The sequence below is a fragment of the Staurois parvus genome, unplaced genomic scaffold (assembly GCF_062004578.1).
Source record: "Staurois parvus isolate SC_StPar_1 unplaced genomic scaffold, SC_StPar_1.0 ptg000207l, whole genome shotgun sequence".
In the NCBI taxonomy this organism is placed as follows: Eukaryota; Metazoa; Chordata; class Amphibia; order Anura; family Ranidae; genus Staurois; species Staurois parvus.
The window spans coordinates 697,447-716,408 of NW_028318003.1; the positions used below are offsets into that span (position 1 = coordinate 697,447).

Below are 18,962 nucleotides of genomic sequence, written 5' to 3' on the forward strand. Positions count from 1 at the left end.
GTATTGGGTTTGTCTTTTTACCAAAGACATGTTGCAGAATACATTTTGGCCTAAATTTATGACAAAATTTGAGTTTATTGGATATTTCCTATAACAAAAAGTAAATGTTTTTTTCAAATGTTTTTATTTATATCACAAAAGATGTAAAAAAAACCCAGTGGTGATCAAATACCATAAAAAGAAATCTCTATTTGTGTGAAAAAAGGACATACATTTTGTTTGGGTACAGCATTGCATAACCACACAATTACCAGCTGAAATAATGTAGTTCTGAATAGCAAATAATGGCCTGGTCGAGAAGGGGGTCAACCTTCCAGGGCTGAAGTGGTTAGGATTATTTGTATAACATCCTTGTGTAGCCCAGTGCTATAATAAGAACTATGTTGAGCAAGAGTTCTCTCTAGAGTTCAGCTGTGATAGCAAAATATTGTTCTGAGGCACAGAGAAAGGGAAGGACCCTACAGAAGAGACGAGGATTGTGAGATGAGTGGAGGATTCTGGGATATGTAGTTCAGAAGGCTGGATATGCAGAGGGGCCAATACTGTTGTGAGCTACAAGTTCCAGCCAGCTGGCAGAGAAGGTGGAATGCTGGTAGATAATATATAAATCAGACTTCAGGAGAAGGGCTTACTCAATGCAGGGGTCTCCAAACTACGGCCCTCCAGCTGTTGAAGTACTACAGGTCACATCATGCCTCTAGGAGTCTGGCCTGTGGCTGTCAGAGTCTTGCAAGGCCTCACGGGACTTGCAGTTCCTCAACACCTGGACTGCCATAGTTTGGAGACCCCTGCTCTAGAGACTACAGGCTGATGTTGAGAGGAGGAACCTGGCTGCTGTGAATAGTGGAGTAGGCTGCACAGTCCAGAGAGTGTGGGGGATCTTTGGTTGGTGAGCTACAGAAATGCAGACAGATCATCCGTCCCCAGCTTGTCAGCAGAGTGACTAACTGGAGTTTACACATGTCACTGCCACAGCCACAGCGGATCCCCAGTGTCATAAAGTGCTAGGTCAGGCACCACACACTGGTTGCAAATTGTGCAGGAACCTTACAGGACATCCTGAATCCTTTGAGCCACAGTGTCATCAGGATTGGTGAGTTGGCAAAAGCCCACACTGCATGCACATATCTTTTACCATACGTCTTCTCATAAATCAGAAGGTTTCACTAGAAATCATTTATTTATATCATCCACTATTGCTGGTCACCATTGCAAAGCAATCTCTTTGGGCCCTAATTGAGCCAGCTGAAGATTCAAGACCCCTGACCATCAAGACTCCTTTTGCTACCTCTCAAGCCAAGTACTCTGTGCCTCACATTTGCGCTTATATTAAAAGAGGACTCTATCTAGAATCTGTACATAGAATAGCTAATACGTTTAGCTCTTACAAAGTGTGTTGTCATTACTAGACCTGTGGCATCTTTATTTTAAGGGAGTAGGCTGACACTGAGAAATCTTTCTTTTCCCTTTTCATACCTGGGGTCAAAGGCTCTCTCTGGAAATATTTGAAGCATTATCTGATTTATTGTGTTTACCAATGCAAGTGTACTTGCATTTCGCCTTGAGAGTAGAAAACAGGTGACTACTCTGAGAAGTATTTGCATTAACTGTCTTTTGCCTAAAGAATCTTTAGTAAATATTTAATTGCTTTACTGTATTTTGGTGTTTTTGCAATCATGATTCCTTGTGCATTCTGTATGAACCCAGGGTATCAGAGGTGTTGGAAGGTTTTCAAGGTCAGGGCAACCTTTGGGGATCGTCATCTCATAGTGGCCCTTACAAGGGTGGTGCTACATTTGGGGGCTTGGTCCTAGCAAGCAGACTGATGAGCCGAGAGATGGAGAACAGATGGGCCCAGCCAAAGTGGCAGTGTGTGGCCATAAACAAGGTAGCTGACTGGAGTTGTGTACAGTGGCGGAAATACCTGGGAGTGAATGGACTGAAGAGGAGATTTGGAAGCTAGTGAAGAGAGTTGTACCAGAAAAGGGGCTTATCTCATTGACATGAGGACCAAATTTGGCCTACATTGCACCTTTGCCCAGCTAGAGTGGAGAGAGGCAATACTGGCTTGCTTCAAAAAGGACATTATGTGTTTGGCAGAAGGGGTTGAGGCTCGAATAATACCCCTGATGGACCAAGCTCTACAAGCAGTGGAGGACTGGGATGTCCCAGAGGTGGTGAAAAGAGAGAGATGGATGGGGAAACCAGACTATGTGGCTACAAACTACAAACTACATTGAAACGTTGTATGCGGTTTTTGGTAGCGTAGCGAAGATCTCAGATCTAAAGTACAAGTTTGAACATACCTATTAATCACTAGCCTACAGGGCACTTATACCCCCTTCCTGCCCAGGCCTGTTTTCAGATTTCAGTGCTGTCACACTTTGAATGACAATTGCGTGGTCATGCAACACTGTACCCATATGAAATTTTTTATACTTTTTTTGAGACAGATAGAACTTTCTTTTGGTGGTATTTAATCACCTCTGGGTTCTTTATTGTTTGCTAAACAAACCAAAAACAACTGAAAAGTTTGAAAAAAAACACGTTTTTTCTTAGTTTTTGTTATAAAATTTTGTAAATAAGTGATTTTTCTCCTTCACTGATGTGCCCTAATGAGGCTGCAGTGATGGACACTGATAGGCTGCACTGATGGGCACTGATGGGCACTGATGAGGAGGCACTAGTAGGTGCCACTGATGGGCATTGAAAGGCAGCACTCAAATATGGCACTGATAGGTGGCACTGATAGGCGGCACTGACTGGCACTGTTAGGCGGCACTGACTGGCACTGTTAGGTGGCACTGTTAGGCGGCATTGATGGGCACTAATAGGTGGCACTGATTGGCAGCACTGATAGGTGGCACTGACTGGCATTGATAGGCGGCACTGACTGGCACTGATAGGTGACACTGAAAGGCAGCTCAGATGGGCACTGATATGTGGCATTGATGTGCACTGGTAGGAACTGATATGTGGCATGGATGAGGCACTGATGGGCACTGACAGGTGGCATTGATGAGCACTGACAGGTGGCATTGATGGGCACTGACAGGTGGCACTTCTGGGGCCACACTGATCATCAGGGCACACTGATCATCAGTGCCCTGATGATGAGTGCCCATGTTCCCTCCGAGGAATGCCGATTACGGCTCTCCTCTCGAGCTGTCAGCATGACAGCTCATGAGGAGAGAAATGCTGATAACCGGCATTTCCATATTTACATGTGATCAGCTGTGATTGTACACAGCTGATCACATGACTGAGCCGACATCTTCGGCTTTTTCCGTTGATCGGTGATCCACTGCGCTCCCAGAGCCGCGCATGCGCGGTTAGAGTGGGAGGACATCATAACGAGAGAACCGCCTTGCACCCTTCCTTATATGGCGGGTGGGAGGCGGTTAATGTAAGGGTGAGAAACTGACTATATCAGTGGATCGGATCCTGTGATCTGGATTGGATACGGAGACTGAGGAAAGCTCAAACCTTCCCATTGTCAAGACCTTCAGTGAGGCGGTCCCAGTTGAACTGCTGACTCAAGTCATTCAGACCTCAGGCAGGATGCAACAGGCTCTATTACAAGCGATTGAGGCTCAGGCTGAACTGCAAGTGACTAAGCCTGACCTGAGGAAATGCTTCCACTGTGAAGAACGAGGGCATCTTCAAACTCAGTGTCCACAAAGAAGGGTGATCCAGACCCTGCAGCTGAAGTATTGGAAGCATTACAAAATCTCATGCTTGCCCAGAAGGTGGGAAACTTCAAGGGGTCTCAATGAAAGAGCCAGCTGAGAACCCCGACAAAATCCAAAGCATCAAAAGAGGGAAGAAGAGGAAATCCAGATCGAAGTGTAAGAGGAAGACTTCAGCTCATACAGCTGCCCCTTCAACTCAGCTGGAGATCCAGCCACCTAAGGCAGGACTGAGCACAGAGAGTCAATGCACCACCGTCTTTCAGACCCACTGCTAGGTCCTTTCAGCAGTTAACAAAGAGAGGAGGGAACTTGGCCTACTCTAGAAAGAGAGCTAACCTGCCAGAAACGTTTATAGGCTCTTCCCCCATAGTGTCAGTGCAAGTGGAAGGGATTTACACCAAAGCTCTCTTGGCCACTGGCGCACAAATGACACTGCTGTATATGGATTTCTATGACAGATATATGAAACACATTTCAATGTGTAAGTTGCAAGAGCTAGAGATCTGGGGAATCAGATCCGAGAAATTCCCTACGATGGCTACATCCCAATCAAGATTACCTTTGGGCCATCTGTAGCAGGAAAGACAGAAACTTTCGACACACTGGCTGTTGTGTGCCCTCGACCCCCAGAGGTGGATCAAAACTGAATGCTGATAGGAACCAATACTGACCTGGTGAGGTGGTTTATTAGTTCCACTGGCTGGGAAGGAAGATTCTGTGCTTAGAGGAATACACCATCAATTGCATAAAGCCTTTAAGCAAGTAGCCTGAGAGCAGAATGCTCCAGCTGAAGGGGTGGGGAGGCTATAGAGGCTAGGAGCAAGAGAGAAAGTGCTGCAGCCAAATGAGATAATCTACATGAAGGCCGCTCTCAAGTTGAATTGGGACCAGCCAGGCCCCTTTTTTGTCTTGGACACTTACCCGCAGCCAGGTGAAGCAGGGGTGGAACTGGTGCCAGAGATAGTGCCAGGAATGGACGGAAAGTGCCAATCAGGCTCCGAAATGTCACGGATCAGCCAGTTACATTGAAGGCATGAATGTTGATTGGACAAGTCCAGCCGCTCCAGTGACTCCTTCAGAGATGGCTGAAAAAGGGGTCCATGAGAAGCTGGAAGGGTAATTCCTTTCCTGGACTGAGTCGTTGCCTCCGGAATGGCAGTCTAGAGTCTGAGATCAGTTGTCCAGATGGGAGAAGATGTTCTCCAGGAATTACTTTGATGTAGGTTGTGCCAAAAGTGCTCAGCATCGGCTTCGGCTGCAGGAAGATAAGCCATTCAGGGAAATAGCTTGGCTGGTCCTGTTCAGTGATCTAGAAGATCTCAGGTAGCAGCTTGCTGAGCTGAAGAGATCAGGGTAATTTGGAAATCCAGGAGTCCCTATGCTTCCCCTATTGTGGTGGTAAGGAAGAAGAATGAGACACTGTGAATGTGCATTGACTACAGAACCTTGAAAGAAGGACCATTCCTGACTTGTACACCACCCTTTGTATTGAGAATGCCCTTCAATGCCTGCTGGGGGCAAATTGGTTCTGCATGCTGGACTTGAAAAGTGGATACCACCAGATCCCTAGTGGTAGGGAGAAGACGGCATTCATCTGCCCGTTGGGGTTCTTCGAATTCAGCAGGATGCCTTAAGGATTGTTGGGAGCCCCATGCATTTTCCAGCAACTGATGGCAACATGAACCTAATTGAGGCACTGGTTTACCTGGACGACATCATTGTCTTTGGAAGGACCTTGGAGGAGAATGAGTCAAGGCTCAAGAAGGTATTTGAGAGACTTCATGAAGAGGGGCTGAAGCTGTCATTAGAGATGTGCCAGTTCTACTAAACCTCTGTCACTTAGGACATGTAGTCTCTGCTAAAGCTACTGCTACAGACCTTAAGAAGCTGGATGCTGCTACAACTTGGCCCCAACCAAGGACCTTGACGGAATTGAGGTCTTTTCAAGGATTCTGTTCCTACTATCAGATTTGTGGTGAACTTCACAAAGATTCCCTTGCCCCTTAATGAGGTACTCAAGAATGAGGGGGCTGATGAAGACTGCCAGCTATGACAAGAGAGGTCAGGGGCCTGGAAGTCAAGAGAGCCTATCCAGGGGCAGTTGACCCCTCAGTGTAAGGGGAATTTCAATCACCTCAAGAGAAGCCTCACTGAAGCACCCATGTTGGCTTACGTAGACCCAGATAAGCCATATGAGCTTCATGTGGATGCCAGTCGATAGGGGTTGGGAGGAGGATGGGAGGAGTCCTATATCAGGAACAGGATGGTGCCCTTTGCCCCATAGCCATGTGAGTCTAAGCATAACTTTGTTCGAGAATAATTACTCTGGGCACAAGCTGGAGTTTCTGGCCTTAAAGTGGGAAGTAGTAGACAAGTTAAAAAACTATATGTGCAGTATATATGGGGCCTCTTTTGTAGTGAAGACTGATAATAATCCTTTGACATATCTACTGATCTCAGCCAAGCTGGTTGCTACCAACTATTGATGGCTAGCAGCCTTGGCCGCATTCCAGTTCAGTCTGAAATATCAACCTGGAACAGGGAATAGAGACACAGATGCTTTGTCTCAGAGGCCTTATAGGCCAGCCAGAAAGCCAGACGACTGGAATCATGTGACATCTGAAAGAGTGCAAGCTCTGTGTCTGCTTTTGAGAACACTGAACTTTCTCTTGCTAAGTTAGAGCCAGCCCAGCTGTGTTCGGAGTCTCATCGTCTCATTGATTCTGGAAGAGCCCTTACCAAATTGACTGAGGCAAAACATAAACCAGGCAAAAAGACTAACCTATGAGGTATTAAGAGAGAATTGAGACAAACTAATACCTACCATCAAATGGCAAAACCCTGTGCCAGACCCTTCTACCATTCATTGGGTAGGAGGTGACCTTGAGTCACCCTCTGACACTCCTGGGTGGACCACAGTGATAGCCCTGACTTGTCAGCAGTTTGGCTGTGAGTCAAATGGAGGTATATATGAATGGCTTCAACAAAATCCTGAATTATGCCAGCTGTTGTTGAATTTAAGCTATGGTTGATGGCATTATGATATGTGTGTGTAGCTTTATTAGTTATTAGTAAAAATAATGCTTAGTAACGTTTATGTCTGTTTGGGGACCAAAGATTTCAAGTGGGGGGAGGATGTAGCCCAGTACTAGCATACTTACTTGTATCATTGCAAGACATTCATAATAACTATGTTGAGCTAGCACTCCCTCTAGAGTTCGGCTGTGATAGTGAAATATTCAGAGGCACAGAGAAAGGTAAAGACCCTACAGAAGAGCCGAGGATTATGGAATGAGTGGAGGCTTGTGTGATATATAGTTCAGAACGCTGGATTTGCAGAGGGACCAATACTGTTGTGAACTACAAGTTCCAGCCAGCTGGAAGAGGAGGTGGAATGCTGGGAAAAGATACATGAATCAGACTCCAGGAGAAGGACTTGCTCTTGGGACTACAGCTTGAAGTTGAGAGGAGGGAGTGGAGTAGGCCGCGCGGTCCGGACAGTGTGGAGGATCTTTGGTGGGTCAGCTACAGACCTGCAGGCAGATCATCTGTTCCCAGCTTCCTGTTGGCAGAGTGACTAACTGGAGCCATGCATATTGTCACTGCCACAGTGGAATCCCAGTGTCACAAAGTGCTAGGCTGGGCGCCACACTCTGGTTGCAAATTCTGCAGGTGCCTTCCAGGACATCCTGAATCCCTTGAGCCACGGTGTCATCAGGATTGGTGAGCGGGCAAAAGCCCACACTGTGTACACTGCATGCAAACACCTTTTACCATACGTCTTCTCATAAATCAGGTTTCACCAGAAATCATTTATTTATACAGTATTATCCACTATTGCTGGTCACCAGTAGTCCTCATGCACACTGGACATTTTTACAGCTGCTGTTTTTGGCTTTTGACGGGTTTTTCTACAGCCATGTTATCCTATGTGTCCATACACACATAGACTGTAATCAACGTTTTTTAGTAGGGGCGCTTTTTGCCTGGAAAAAACGCCCAGTACTAGTGGGATTCTAGGAGTTTTTTAGCTATAAAAATAAAAAACACTGAAAAACTCAAATTTTTAACATGACATTACACAGCTAACATTACCAGTGTTATTAAAATGCCCAATGTAAATGGAGCCTTATACAGCAATCTCTTTGGGCCCTTCTTGAGCCAGCTGAAGATTCAAGACCCCTGTCCATCAAGACTCCTTTTGCTACCTCTCAAGCCAAGGACTCTGTGCCTCGCATATGTGCAAATTTTAAAGGGGGACTTTATCTAGAATTCATTCATAGACTAGCTCACACATTTAGCTCTTACAAATGTGTTGTCATTGCCAGACCTGTGGCATCAGGCTTTTAAGGGAGTAGGCTGGCACTGAGAAGTCTTTCTTTTCCCTTTCATACCTGGGGTCAAAGGTTCTCTCTGAAAATATTTGAAGCATTGTCTGATTTATTGTGTTTACCATTGCAAGTGTATTTGTGTTTCGCCTTGAGAGTAGAAAACCAGATGGTTACATGATTACCATGAGAGGTATTTGCATTAACTGTTGACTAAAGAACATTTAGTAAATACTTACTGTAATTGCTTTACTGCATTCTGGTGTCTTTGCAATTGTGATTCCTTGTGCATTATGTCTGAACCTGGGGTATCAGAGGTGTCGGTAGGCTTGCAACATCAGGGCAACCTTTGGGGACCGTCATCTCATTTCGGCTATCATGATGGTGGTTAGAGATGAGCGAAGTATTGAAAAATTCGATTCGGCTGATTCGGCGAATTCCAGTATGAAATTCGATTCGATGCGAATTTCTTCGCTACGAAGATGGCTTATAAAAAGGGTTTCTAGGCTTCAGAGAGCCTTTAAATTAGTGCAGAACACTGTACCTTTAATTTAAATGCCCTTGGAGATCAGGAAGGAGAAGGAGAAGGATGAGAAGAAGGAGAAGGAGAAGGATGAGAAGAAGGAGAAGGAGAAGGATGAGAAGAAGGAGAAGGAGAAGGATGAGAAGATGGAGAAGGAGAAGGATGAGAAGAAGGAGAAGGAGAAGGATGAGAAGAAGGAGAAGGAGAAGGATGAGAAGAAGGAGAAGGAGAAGGATGAGAAGAAGGAGAAGGATGAGAAGAAGGAGAAGGATGAGAAGAAGGAGAAGGAGAAGGATGAGAAGATGGAGAAGGAGAAGGATGAGAAGAAGGAGAAGGAGAAGGATGAGAAGAAGGAGAAGGAGAAGGATGAGAAGAAGGAGAAGGATGAGGAGAAGGAGAAGGATGAGAAGAAGGAGAAGGATGAGAAGAAGGAGAAGGATGAGAAGATGGAGAAGGAGAAGGATGAGAAGAAGGAGAAGGATGAGAAGAAGGAGAAGGAGAAGGATGAGGAGAAGGAGAAGGATGAGAAGAAGGAGAAGGAGAAGGATGAGAAGAAGGAGAAGGATGAGAAGAAGGAGAAGGATGAGAAGAAGGAGAAGGATGAGAAGAAGGAGAAGGAGAAGCAGAAGGAGAAGGATGAGAAGAAGGAGAAGGATGAGAAGATGGAGAAGGAGAAGGAGGAGAAGAAGGAGAAGGAGAAGGATGAGAAGAAGGAGAAGGATGAGAAGAAGGAGAAGGATGAGGAGAAGGAGAAGGATGAGAAGAAGGAGAAGGATGAGAAGAAGGAGAAGGAGAAGGATGAGAAGAAGGAGAAGGATGAGAAGAAGGAGAAGGATGAGAAGAAAGAGAAGGATGAGAAGAAGGAGAAGGATGAGAAGAAGGAGAAGGATGAGAAGAAGGAGAAGGATGAGAAGAAGGAGAAGGAGAAGCAGAAGGAGAAGGATGAGAAGAAGGAAAAGGAGAAGGATGAGAAGATGGAGAAGGAGAAGGATGAGAAGAAGGAGAAGGAGAAGGATGAGAAGAAGGAGAAGGAGAAGGATGAGAAGAAGGAGAAGGATGAGAAGAGGGATGAGAAGAAGGATGAGAAGAAGGAGAAGGATGAGAAGAAGGATGAGAAGAAGGAGAAGGATGAGAAGAAGGAGAAGGATGAGAAGAAGGAGAAGGATGAGAAGAAGGAGAAGGATGAGAAGAAGGACAGTTCTGTGACAGTTTCTGTCTATTTCTGACAGTTCTGGGACATTCACTCCATACAGCGGTTTCAACCGCTGTATGGAGGGAATGTCCCAGAACTGTCAGAAATAGACTATTTCTGACAGTTCTGGGACATTCACTCCATACAGCGGTTTCAACCGCTGTATGGAGGGAATGTCATAGAACTGTCAGAAATAGACTATTTCTAACAGTTCTGGGACATTCCTTCCATACAGCGGTTGAAACATTGTATCTATTTGTTTCCATAAATGGATTCATTTATGGAAACAAATAGATACAATGTTTCAACCGCTGTATGGAAGGAATGTCCCAGAACTGTCATAAATAGTCTATTTCTGACAGTTCTATGACATTCCCTCCATACAGCGGTTTCAACCGCTGTATGGAGTGAATGTCCCATAACTGTTAGAAATAGACTATTTCTGACAGTTCTGGGACATTCACTCCATACAGCGGTTGAAACCGCTGTATGGAGGGAATGTCATAGAACTGTCAGAAATAGACTATTTCTAACAGTTCTGGGACATTCCTTCCATACAGCGGTTGAAACATTGTATCTATTTGTTTCCATAAATGGATCCATTTATGGAAACAAATAGATACAATGTTTCAACCGCTGTATGAAAGGAATGTCCCAGAACTGTCATTAATAGTCTATTTCTGACAGTTCTATGACATTCCCTCCATACAGCGGTTTCAACCGCTGTATGGAGTGAATGTCCCAGAACTGTCAGAAATAGTCTATTTCTGACAGTTCTGGGACATTCACTCCATACAGCGGTTGAAACATTGTATCTATTTTTTTCCATAAATGACATTCTGCATATACACTTAGAGGAGCGCTGCAGATACACTTTTTGCCGGCTTGGAATTATTCTTATTTTCATCCTACTTCTTCTTCTTCTTCTTATGAGGATGAGGATGAAGAAGAAGAAGTAGGATGAAAATAAGATTAATTCCAAGCCGGCAAAAAGTGTATCTGCAGCGCTCCTCTAAGTGTATTTGCAGAATGTCATTTATGGAAAAAAATAGATACAATGTTTCAACCGCTGTATGGAGTGAATGTCCCAGAACTGTCATAAATAGTCTATTTCTGACAGTTCTATGACATTCCCTCCATACAGCGGTTGAAACCGCTGTATGGAGTGAATGTCCCAGAACTGTCAGAAATAGTCTATTTCTGACAGTTATGGGACATTCACTCCATACAGCGGTTGAAACATTGTATCTATTTTTTTCCATAAATGACATTCTGCAAATACACTTAGAGGAGCGCTGCAGATACACATTTTGCCGGCTTGGAATTAATCTTATTTTCATCCTACTTCTTCTTCTTCTTCTTCATCCTCATCCTTATAAGAAGAAGAAGAGGATGAGGATGAAGAAGAAGAAGAAGTAGGCAAAAAGTGTATCTGCAGCGCTCCTCTAAGTGTATCTGCAGAATGTCATTTATGGAAACAAATAGATACAATGTTTCAACCGCTGTATGGAAGGACAGTCCCAGAACTGTCATTAATAGTCTATTTCTGACAGTTCTATGACATTCCCTCCATACAGCGGTTGAAACCGCTGTATGGAGTGAATGTCCCAGAACTGTTATAAATAGTCTATTTCTGACAGTTCTTGGACATTCACTCCATACAGCGATTGAAACATTGTATCTATTCTTTTCCATAAATGACATTCTGCAGATACACTTAGAGGAGCGCTGCAGATACACTTTTTGCCGGCTTGGAATTATTCTTATTTTCATCCTACTTCTTCTTCTTCTTCTTATGAGGATGAGGATGAAGAAGAAGTAGGATAAAAATAAGATTAATTCCAAGCCGGCAAAAAGTGTATCTGCAGCGCTCCTCTAAGTGTATTTGCAGAATGTCATTTATGGAAAAAAATAGATACAATGTTTCAACCGCTGTATGGAGTGAATGTCCCAGAACTGTCATAAATAGTCTATTTCTGACAGTTCTATGACATTCCCTCCATACAGCGGTTGAAACCGCTGTATGGAGTGAATGTCCCAGAACTGTCAGAAATAGTCTATTTCTGACAGTTATGGGACATTCCCTCCATACAGCGGTTTCCGGCAAAAAGTGTATGTGCAGAGTTCCTCTATTCTGCAGATACACTTAGAGGAGCTCTGCAGATACACTTAGAGGAGCTCTGCACATACACTTTTTGCCGGCTTGGAATTATTCTTATTTTCATCCTACTTCTTCTTCTTCTTCATCCTCATCCTCTTCTTCTTCTTCTGAGGATGAGGATGAGGATGAAGAAGAAGAAGAAGAAGAAGTAGGATGAAAATAAGATTAATTCCAAGCCGGCAAAAAGTGTATGTGCAGAGCTCCTCTAAGTGTATCTGCAGAACTCCTCTAAGTGTATCTGCAGAATAGAGGAACTCTGCACATACACTTTTTGCCGGCTTGGAATTATTCTTATTTTCATCCTACTTCTTCTTCTTCTTCTTCATCCTCATCCTCTTCTTCTTCTTCTGAGGATGAGGATGAAGAAGAAGAAGTAGGATGAAAATAAGATTAATTCCAAGCCGGCAAAAAGTGTATGTGCAGAGCTCTTCTAAGTGTATCTGCAGAGCTCCTCTAAGTGTATCTGCAGAATAGAGGAACTCTGCACATACACTTTTTGCCGGCTTGGAATTATTCTTCTTTTCATCCTACTTCCTCTTCTTCTTCTTCTTCTTCTTCATCCTCATCCTCATCCTCAGAAGAAGAGGATGAGGATGAAGAAGAAGAAGAAGAAGTAGGATGAAAAGAAGAATAATTCCAAGCCGGCAAAAAGTGTATGTGCAGAGTTCCTCTATTTCTGACAGTTCTCTGACAGCTTCTTCACATGTACAGCGGTTGAAACATCTGTATCCTAAATGGAAACTAATAGATACAATGTTTCAACCGCTAAACATGTGTTCCTTCTGTCAGAGAACTGTTCAGAAATAGCGGAGCTCACTGCAGGGACACTTTTGCCGGCTGATCGGGAAATGTTCGATTCGCGCACCCGAAGTAGGCAAAATTTCGGATTCGAATATTTCCTGAAATTCGACTCGAATTCCGGTTCGCCTGGTTCGATTCGCTCATCTCTAATGGTGGTGCTACACTTGTTTTACCAAAAGATTACACAAGTGACAATTGATTCCTTGATTCCAATGGATAGATAAAGAGAAAACACAAAAATGTTGTCTTTAACCGCTTCCCGTCTGCACATTCCAGATAGACAGCAGACAGGAAGTAGCGCCGATGCGGACTAACATTCCTGTATGTCAGCCCACATCAATGGCTCCTGCGCCAGCTCACAGAGCGCACCCCCCCCCCCCCCCAGAGCCTAGTGATTGGTGTGTCGCCCAGGCACAGCGGATCCCATTATCACTGTGTTCAGGTGATCATGTGGTGTTTTACCATGTGACTGCTGTGACCAGTCACATCACTCACATGGTAAACAATGAAACTGAAAGTAAAGATCGCTTCTCTCTGCTCTCAGTGTGAGAGCAGAGAGAAGCGATCCTACAGTTTGTGAGTGTACAGCAGTCTGTCAGGCTGCTTGAACACACGCACTGCAGTGTTAGCCACCCCAAAGCTACAGTTTATTGCCCCTGTGATCACTGCCCCACATTATCAATAATAAATAATGCAGGTAGGCCCTGTCACCTGTCCCAGTGCACACAAAACACCCCCATACACCACACCAGTGTCCCGATCACCACCATATCCCAAACCAACACCCTGATCACTGCCATATTCCATACCAGCACCCTGATCACCTCCATATACCATACCAGTGCCCCTGATAACCTCCATACATCATACCAGCGCCCCTGATCACCGCCATACCCCATCACAGCATCCTGATCACCGCCATACCCTATGCCAGCATCCTGATCACTGCCATACCCTGTGCCAGCATCCTGATCACCACTATACCAGTGTTGTGATCACTGCCATACACCATACCAGTATTTTGATCACCGCCTTACCCATACCAGCATCCTGATCACAGGCATACCTCATACCAGCGTTCTGATCACAGGCATACCTCATACCAGCATCCTGATCACCCCCATACCCCATAACAGCATCCTGGCTACTGCCATACCAGTGTCCTGATCACTGCCAAGCCTCATGCTAATGTCCTGATCACCGCCATATCCCATACCAGCATCCTGATCACTGCCATATCCCATACCAGTGTCCGGCATTTTAGGATCTAAACTGATCAATTTTCAAATATACTGTATATCCTATCGTTTGTAGACTCTATAGCTTTCACACAGACTAAATAATATAAACGTGGGTTATTTTTACCCCAAATATGTAGCAGAATACATTTGGCCTAAATTTATGAAGAAAAATGATCTATTTGCAAAATTTTATAACAAAAACTAAGCAAATAATAATTTTTTTGTCAAAATGTTCAGTATTTTTTAATTTTTATATAGAAAGAAATAAAAAACCCAGTGGTGATCAAATACCACCAAAAGAAAGCTCTGTCTCGAAAAAAAGAATAAAACAATTTCATAATGGTACAGTGCTGCATGACTGAGTAATTGTCACTCAAAGTGTGATAGTGCTGAAAGCTGAAAATTGGCCTGGACTGGAAAGGGGTGAAAGTGTCCGAACTTGAAGTGGTTAACTGAAACATCTGAAAACATCATGCCAAAGAGGGGAAGGAGGCAGTGACTGCTCAAACTCATTCAGATGTTTGCAAAGTTCAGCTTGAGCCACTGAGCTCTGTAAACAACAGGTGTTTTTGTCAGGTTAACGTAGATAAGAATACATAGAGGAACATGGAAAAGGAGGCTAGAACTATACCTGCTGGCTGTGAAAATAAAAGTAAATATTCGCATATAATAATTCATAGTTATGTGACTAAAATAGGAACCACATATGTCTTTCAAGTTTTATTTTTTTAGTCCTAACCATAATAACACAGAAAGCCACTATGCAATCCCTGTACAGCCCTGTAAAGCCACAGTCCAATACAAACTGAACATGCTTTCAGGTAGAGATGGCAGAATCAATATTTGGTTTACTACAGTGGAATACTTGCAAGGCTATGTCTTCTAGCAATAGTGCCCAGATCACAAGGTAGAACACAAATCCTTTGGCAGGAAAACATTTAATTTATATGCATTCCAACTGTGTGTTTAACTGTTTGCCTGGAGTTTAGTTTTATAAGAGGAGTAAAATTTACCCTAGGCTCTGTCTCCATTCCCTGCTACCCTTTCCACTATGTATGTTTTTCATCCAGGCATTTCTGTAGTGCAACAGTCCATTCCACTGCCTTTGCAGGTAATCACTGTTCCTGGAATGTGCCTGCTTGGGATGCTGGAACTCACAGTGCATACTTCTTTCTGCTTCTCACATAGAGCCACCAATCATATTCACACCTGTTGTTGACATTTAAACATGGTTAGTGATACAAAAGCAGGGAGAGAGTAAGGAAGAAACCTTGATCAGACTTCATGGTACCCTCCTCCTCAACCTTTATGGATCTGCATCTGCTTGAGGATGATATTTATTTCACAAACAACTTCATTCCTTATTATACAGTATCATTTGTCACATTGAATGGCAGCAATGTCTAAAATCTTTGTAATGAAAAACTGTCATGCAATTATGCTAGAGCAAACGTCAAGTCCTTACACCCATAATATGTGTTTTTTTTGCCCTGTCAGGTATGCAAAGTATTACACAATGTACTTTATATGATTGAGTTTGTGGTCTTGTGTTTGTCCTGTAGTCAGGGCCATCTTAATAGCATCATGGGCCCCTGGGCAAAGTAATACAAGCCTGGCCCATTTTACACACTTTCTAGTTTCTATAATAAGACATAAAAAAATGAAAGGTCAAGTTTCTTCATATATTTAGGCCAAAATGTATTCTGCTACATGTCTTCAGTAAAAAAAAAACCCAATAGGTGTGTATTAATTAGTTTGTGTCAAAGTTATAGCGTCTACAAATGATGGTATATATATTGGAATTTAGTCAGCTATAGATGTTATACAGTGGGACTGTGACAGCGCGGTGGGCAATGTGGCACTAACAGACCCTCACTGGGAGGGTCGCTGACTGACACTGACATTATTAGGGACACTATTGCAGTGATCAGATATAATACTGTACATTGTCAAGGTGAAAATGACACTGACTGGGAATGGGTTAGCATATTATTATTATTATATTATTATACAGGATTTATATAGCGCCAACAGTTTGCTCAGCTCTTTACAACATATAGGGGCAATCAAGGGGTTAACTGTGTGCCTATCAAAAATGATAGGCTGAAACCTGTTTATTAACCCAAAAGACAGGTGGCAACCCGCTTGTGCCACCCACCATCAACAAAACTACTGCGGGTGGGTGGCAAGTGGTTAAGGTACATTCACACCAGATGCGGTGGGACTGCGTTGGGTGGCTATTCCAGCACAGTCCCACCTCATAACAAAGCAGAATGCCTTATCTCTGGCATATTCGGTTCACCCAGTTCAATGTAATTCACCAATTGCAATGATGCATGCTGAAAAAAAGTACTTCATGCAGCTGGGGGTATACACAAGCTGCAGCCACGATGCTTTGCTTCCTGACTGTGGCTAGAATAGAATTATATCCCCAGTTGAGTTTTGTGGGCACTGCCGCTCACCAAACACAACCCATTCAAATAAAAGGGTCTGCGCTGCAACTTCCCCATAATCGCGTGCAATGCACATAGTTGTGGTGGGGGTGATGCTGCATTTAGGGAGTTCAAAAAGGTGGTAAGAAGGTGACATATCGCCTCCTCATCACCTGGTAAATGCATTTGAAAAGCAATCTATGTGTGGATTGCTTTTCAGAGGAGTGGCAGAGGGGGGACATATGCAATTGTCAAGGTGGGGGGGGGGGGTTGGACAGTGGACTCACTCACCAATTTAGCAGTCTTGCATGGGTTGGGCATTCGATGCAGGCCCAGCAGGGATTGGCTGGATTACAAAGAGGGGGGACAAAAATCCTGGGCCTCTGTAGCACCAGTGCTGTTCATTCCAAATCATGTCTGTCAATATCTCAGTCACAGAATTTGTGAGAGTGAGATATTGAGTAAGAGGTTTGGCACAGCAACAGACTTCACAGTGCACTGTGCACCCACTCTCAGTGCAGTGGGTGGAGGTAGAGCATCTGGCAATGGTCAGAGAGAGGATGGAGATGTGCACCAGCTCCCAGCCATGGACTCCCGACTAGGGGAGATGGAACCGCCTGCACTGATCAGAGATGGCAGGCAGAAGATGCTGCTGGGCTGGTGCTCACTCAGTCACCTAGTAACTAGAGTTATTCATGTGCAGTGCAGTAACAGTTACCATACCACCTGACCTCAACACTTCCAGCAGCATCCCTTTAGGTCAGAGCCAGCCTGGATGGGGCTCCATGTGCACGTGGGCCCTCTGGGCAGTGTCCAGGGGTGCTTGCCCTGTCTGTAGTTACTTTAGAGTCAGTGCAGTTGAATATTGTTTAAAAGGCAGGCATATCTTTCAGTGCAATCTCTTGAATCTGCCCCACTCTGAGCAGCACATTGACAGACAAAAAACACTATTCACTGCCCAGACCGCCCAGAACTAACACAGTGCTCATGGTCCTTGGTGTATCCAGCAGCTTTTGATGTTTTGTATGTACTTCAGTATCCTGGACTGGATTCCTCCCTAGGCCATATAGGCCATGGTTGAGGGCACCAAAGCTACCAGGGTCCAGTTTGTATGCCCTGCTTCCCCATTTTAATTTATAGGCTCATAGAGCACCATATCTAATGCTATCTTGCTATGAAGACTGGCTGGCCATTATTAGCTGGGTGCAATCACTAATGCCTAATGGCTGTCTCCCATCTTCTCCCACTTGAAGAAATTAAAGTGGTTCTAAAGGCAAGTACAGACAGTGAGGAGAGAGCAGGGGGGCAGGGCCCCTTGTGCCCCCTATGCACATGCAAGTGGGGGCACTCAGCAGGAGGAGGAGCCAGGAGTGCCAGCAGGGGACCCCAGAAGAGGAGGATTGGGGAGAAGTGGTTTTGTCCAACTATGTGACCAAGGTGTGCAAACAGCGAGGTCAATAACACCCAACAACCTGTCGTATGATAAAATGCTCCTGTCCTTCACACAATGAAATGCTAGTAAGGGGGTATGATCGGCCAATGCAGTGTTTAAACCAGGAGGGAAATCTGGGTCATTGTTTAAAGATGTCAATGGGCCTGGAGAAGTTAAGTTCGGTAAGCGCATGGCGGACAGCATCATGGAAGGCTACTAATGTAGCACCGATCAGTGGGTGGCATTTAAGATTAGGAGGGGATTTTGACCACATTATCCAAGGGGAGTATTTCAAAGGTATCATAGTAGAGATTGCTTCCAAATGAACCCCATCTTTATTAGTGCTGTGGCAATGCCAGTCGACTATTCAAGCCAAGTGCATCACAAGGTAATATTACCAGAAATGAAGGAAACTCAATCCTCCCTTCAGTTTAGGGACCATCAGGTATTATTGACTAATACAGGGCTTCTTTCCCGTCCAAAGGAATTTCCAGACTGTAGCATTTAATTGTTTAAAAAAGCTAGAAGGAACAATAATGGGTAATGTATGACAGTGATACAACAACCTGTGTAGAATGGCCATTTTAATTATAGCCACATGGCTGAACCATGAAAAGGTCTTAAGGGTCCATTTGGAAAAATGTCTTCCTATTTGACATAGTAGGGGTTTGTAGTTCATCACAAAGATTTTCTTGTGAATCAGGGCTAAGCCAAATACCCAGTTATTTCAGCACTTGTGGGATCCATTTAAAGGAATTATTTTGCTGAGCCAAGGTTAAGGCAGCAGATGGGGAGGGATGAAGTAAACATTTTGTACTTATGAGAGGTAAAGCCATCAGGGCCCCGGTGTTTGCCAGGTTTTAAATCCTTGATGGCTAATAACAACTCATCTTCCTTGATTGGCTTCCTTAGCGATTCAGTATTTGATTTAAAAAGTGTAGGCATACTACTTTGTGTTAAATAATCACAAAAGATTTGAGGTCTATCACCCTGAGAAGATGGCGGACTATGCATTAGAGGGAGATTTTATAGCTTGGTATAACAGCTGTGAAATTCTGAAGCAATTTTCTCTGTAGAGTGCTCCAATGCCCCAGAGGATGATTTTAAACCTAAAATATTAGAAGACATGTTAAGGTCCTTCAGTGCTTTCGCTAAGTATT

General features: G+C 44.1%; 1 long non-coding RNA gene across 1 annotated transcript in view; it reads left to right on the forward strand.

The window, feature by feature from the left end:
- The first annotated feature begins 474 nt into the window (after nt 1-474).
- The window catches only part of LOC149461210 (uncharacterized), a 41,521-nt gene continuing 23,033 nt past the window's right edge, over nt 475-18,962 (forward strand). Inside the window, exon 1 of the long non-coding RNA XR_016312917.1 lies at nt 475-1,093. This is a non-coding gene — a long non-coding RNA (uncharacterized LOC149461210). The remainder of the gene's footprint in view (nt 1,094-18,962) is intronic.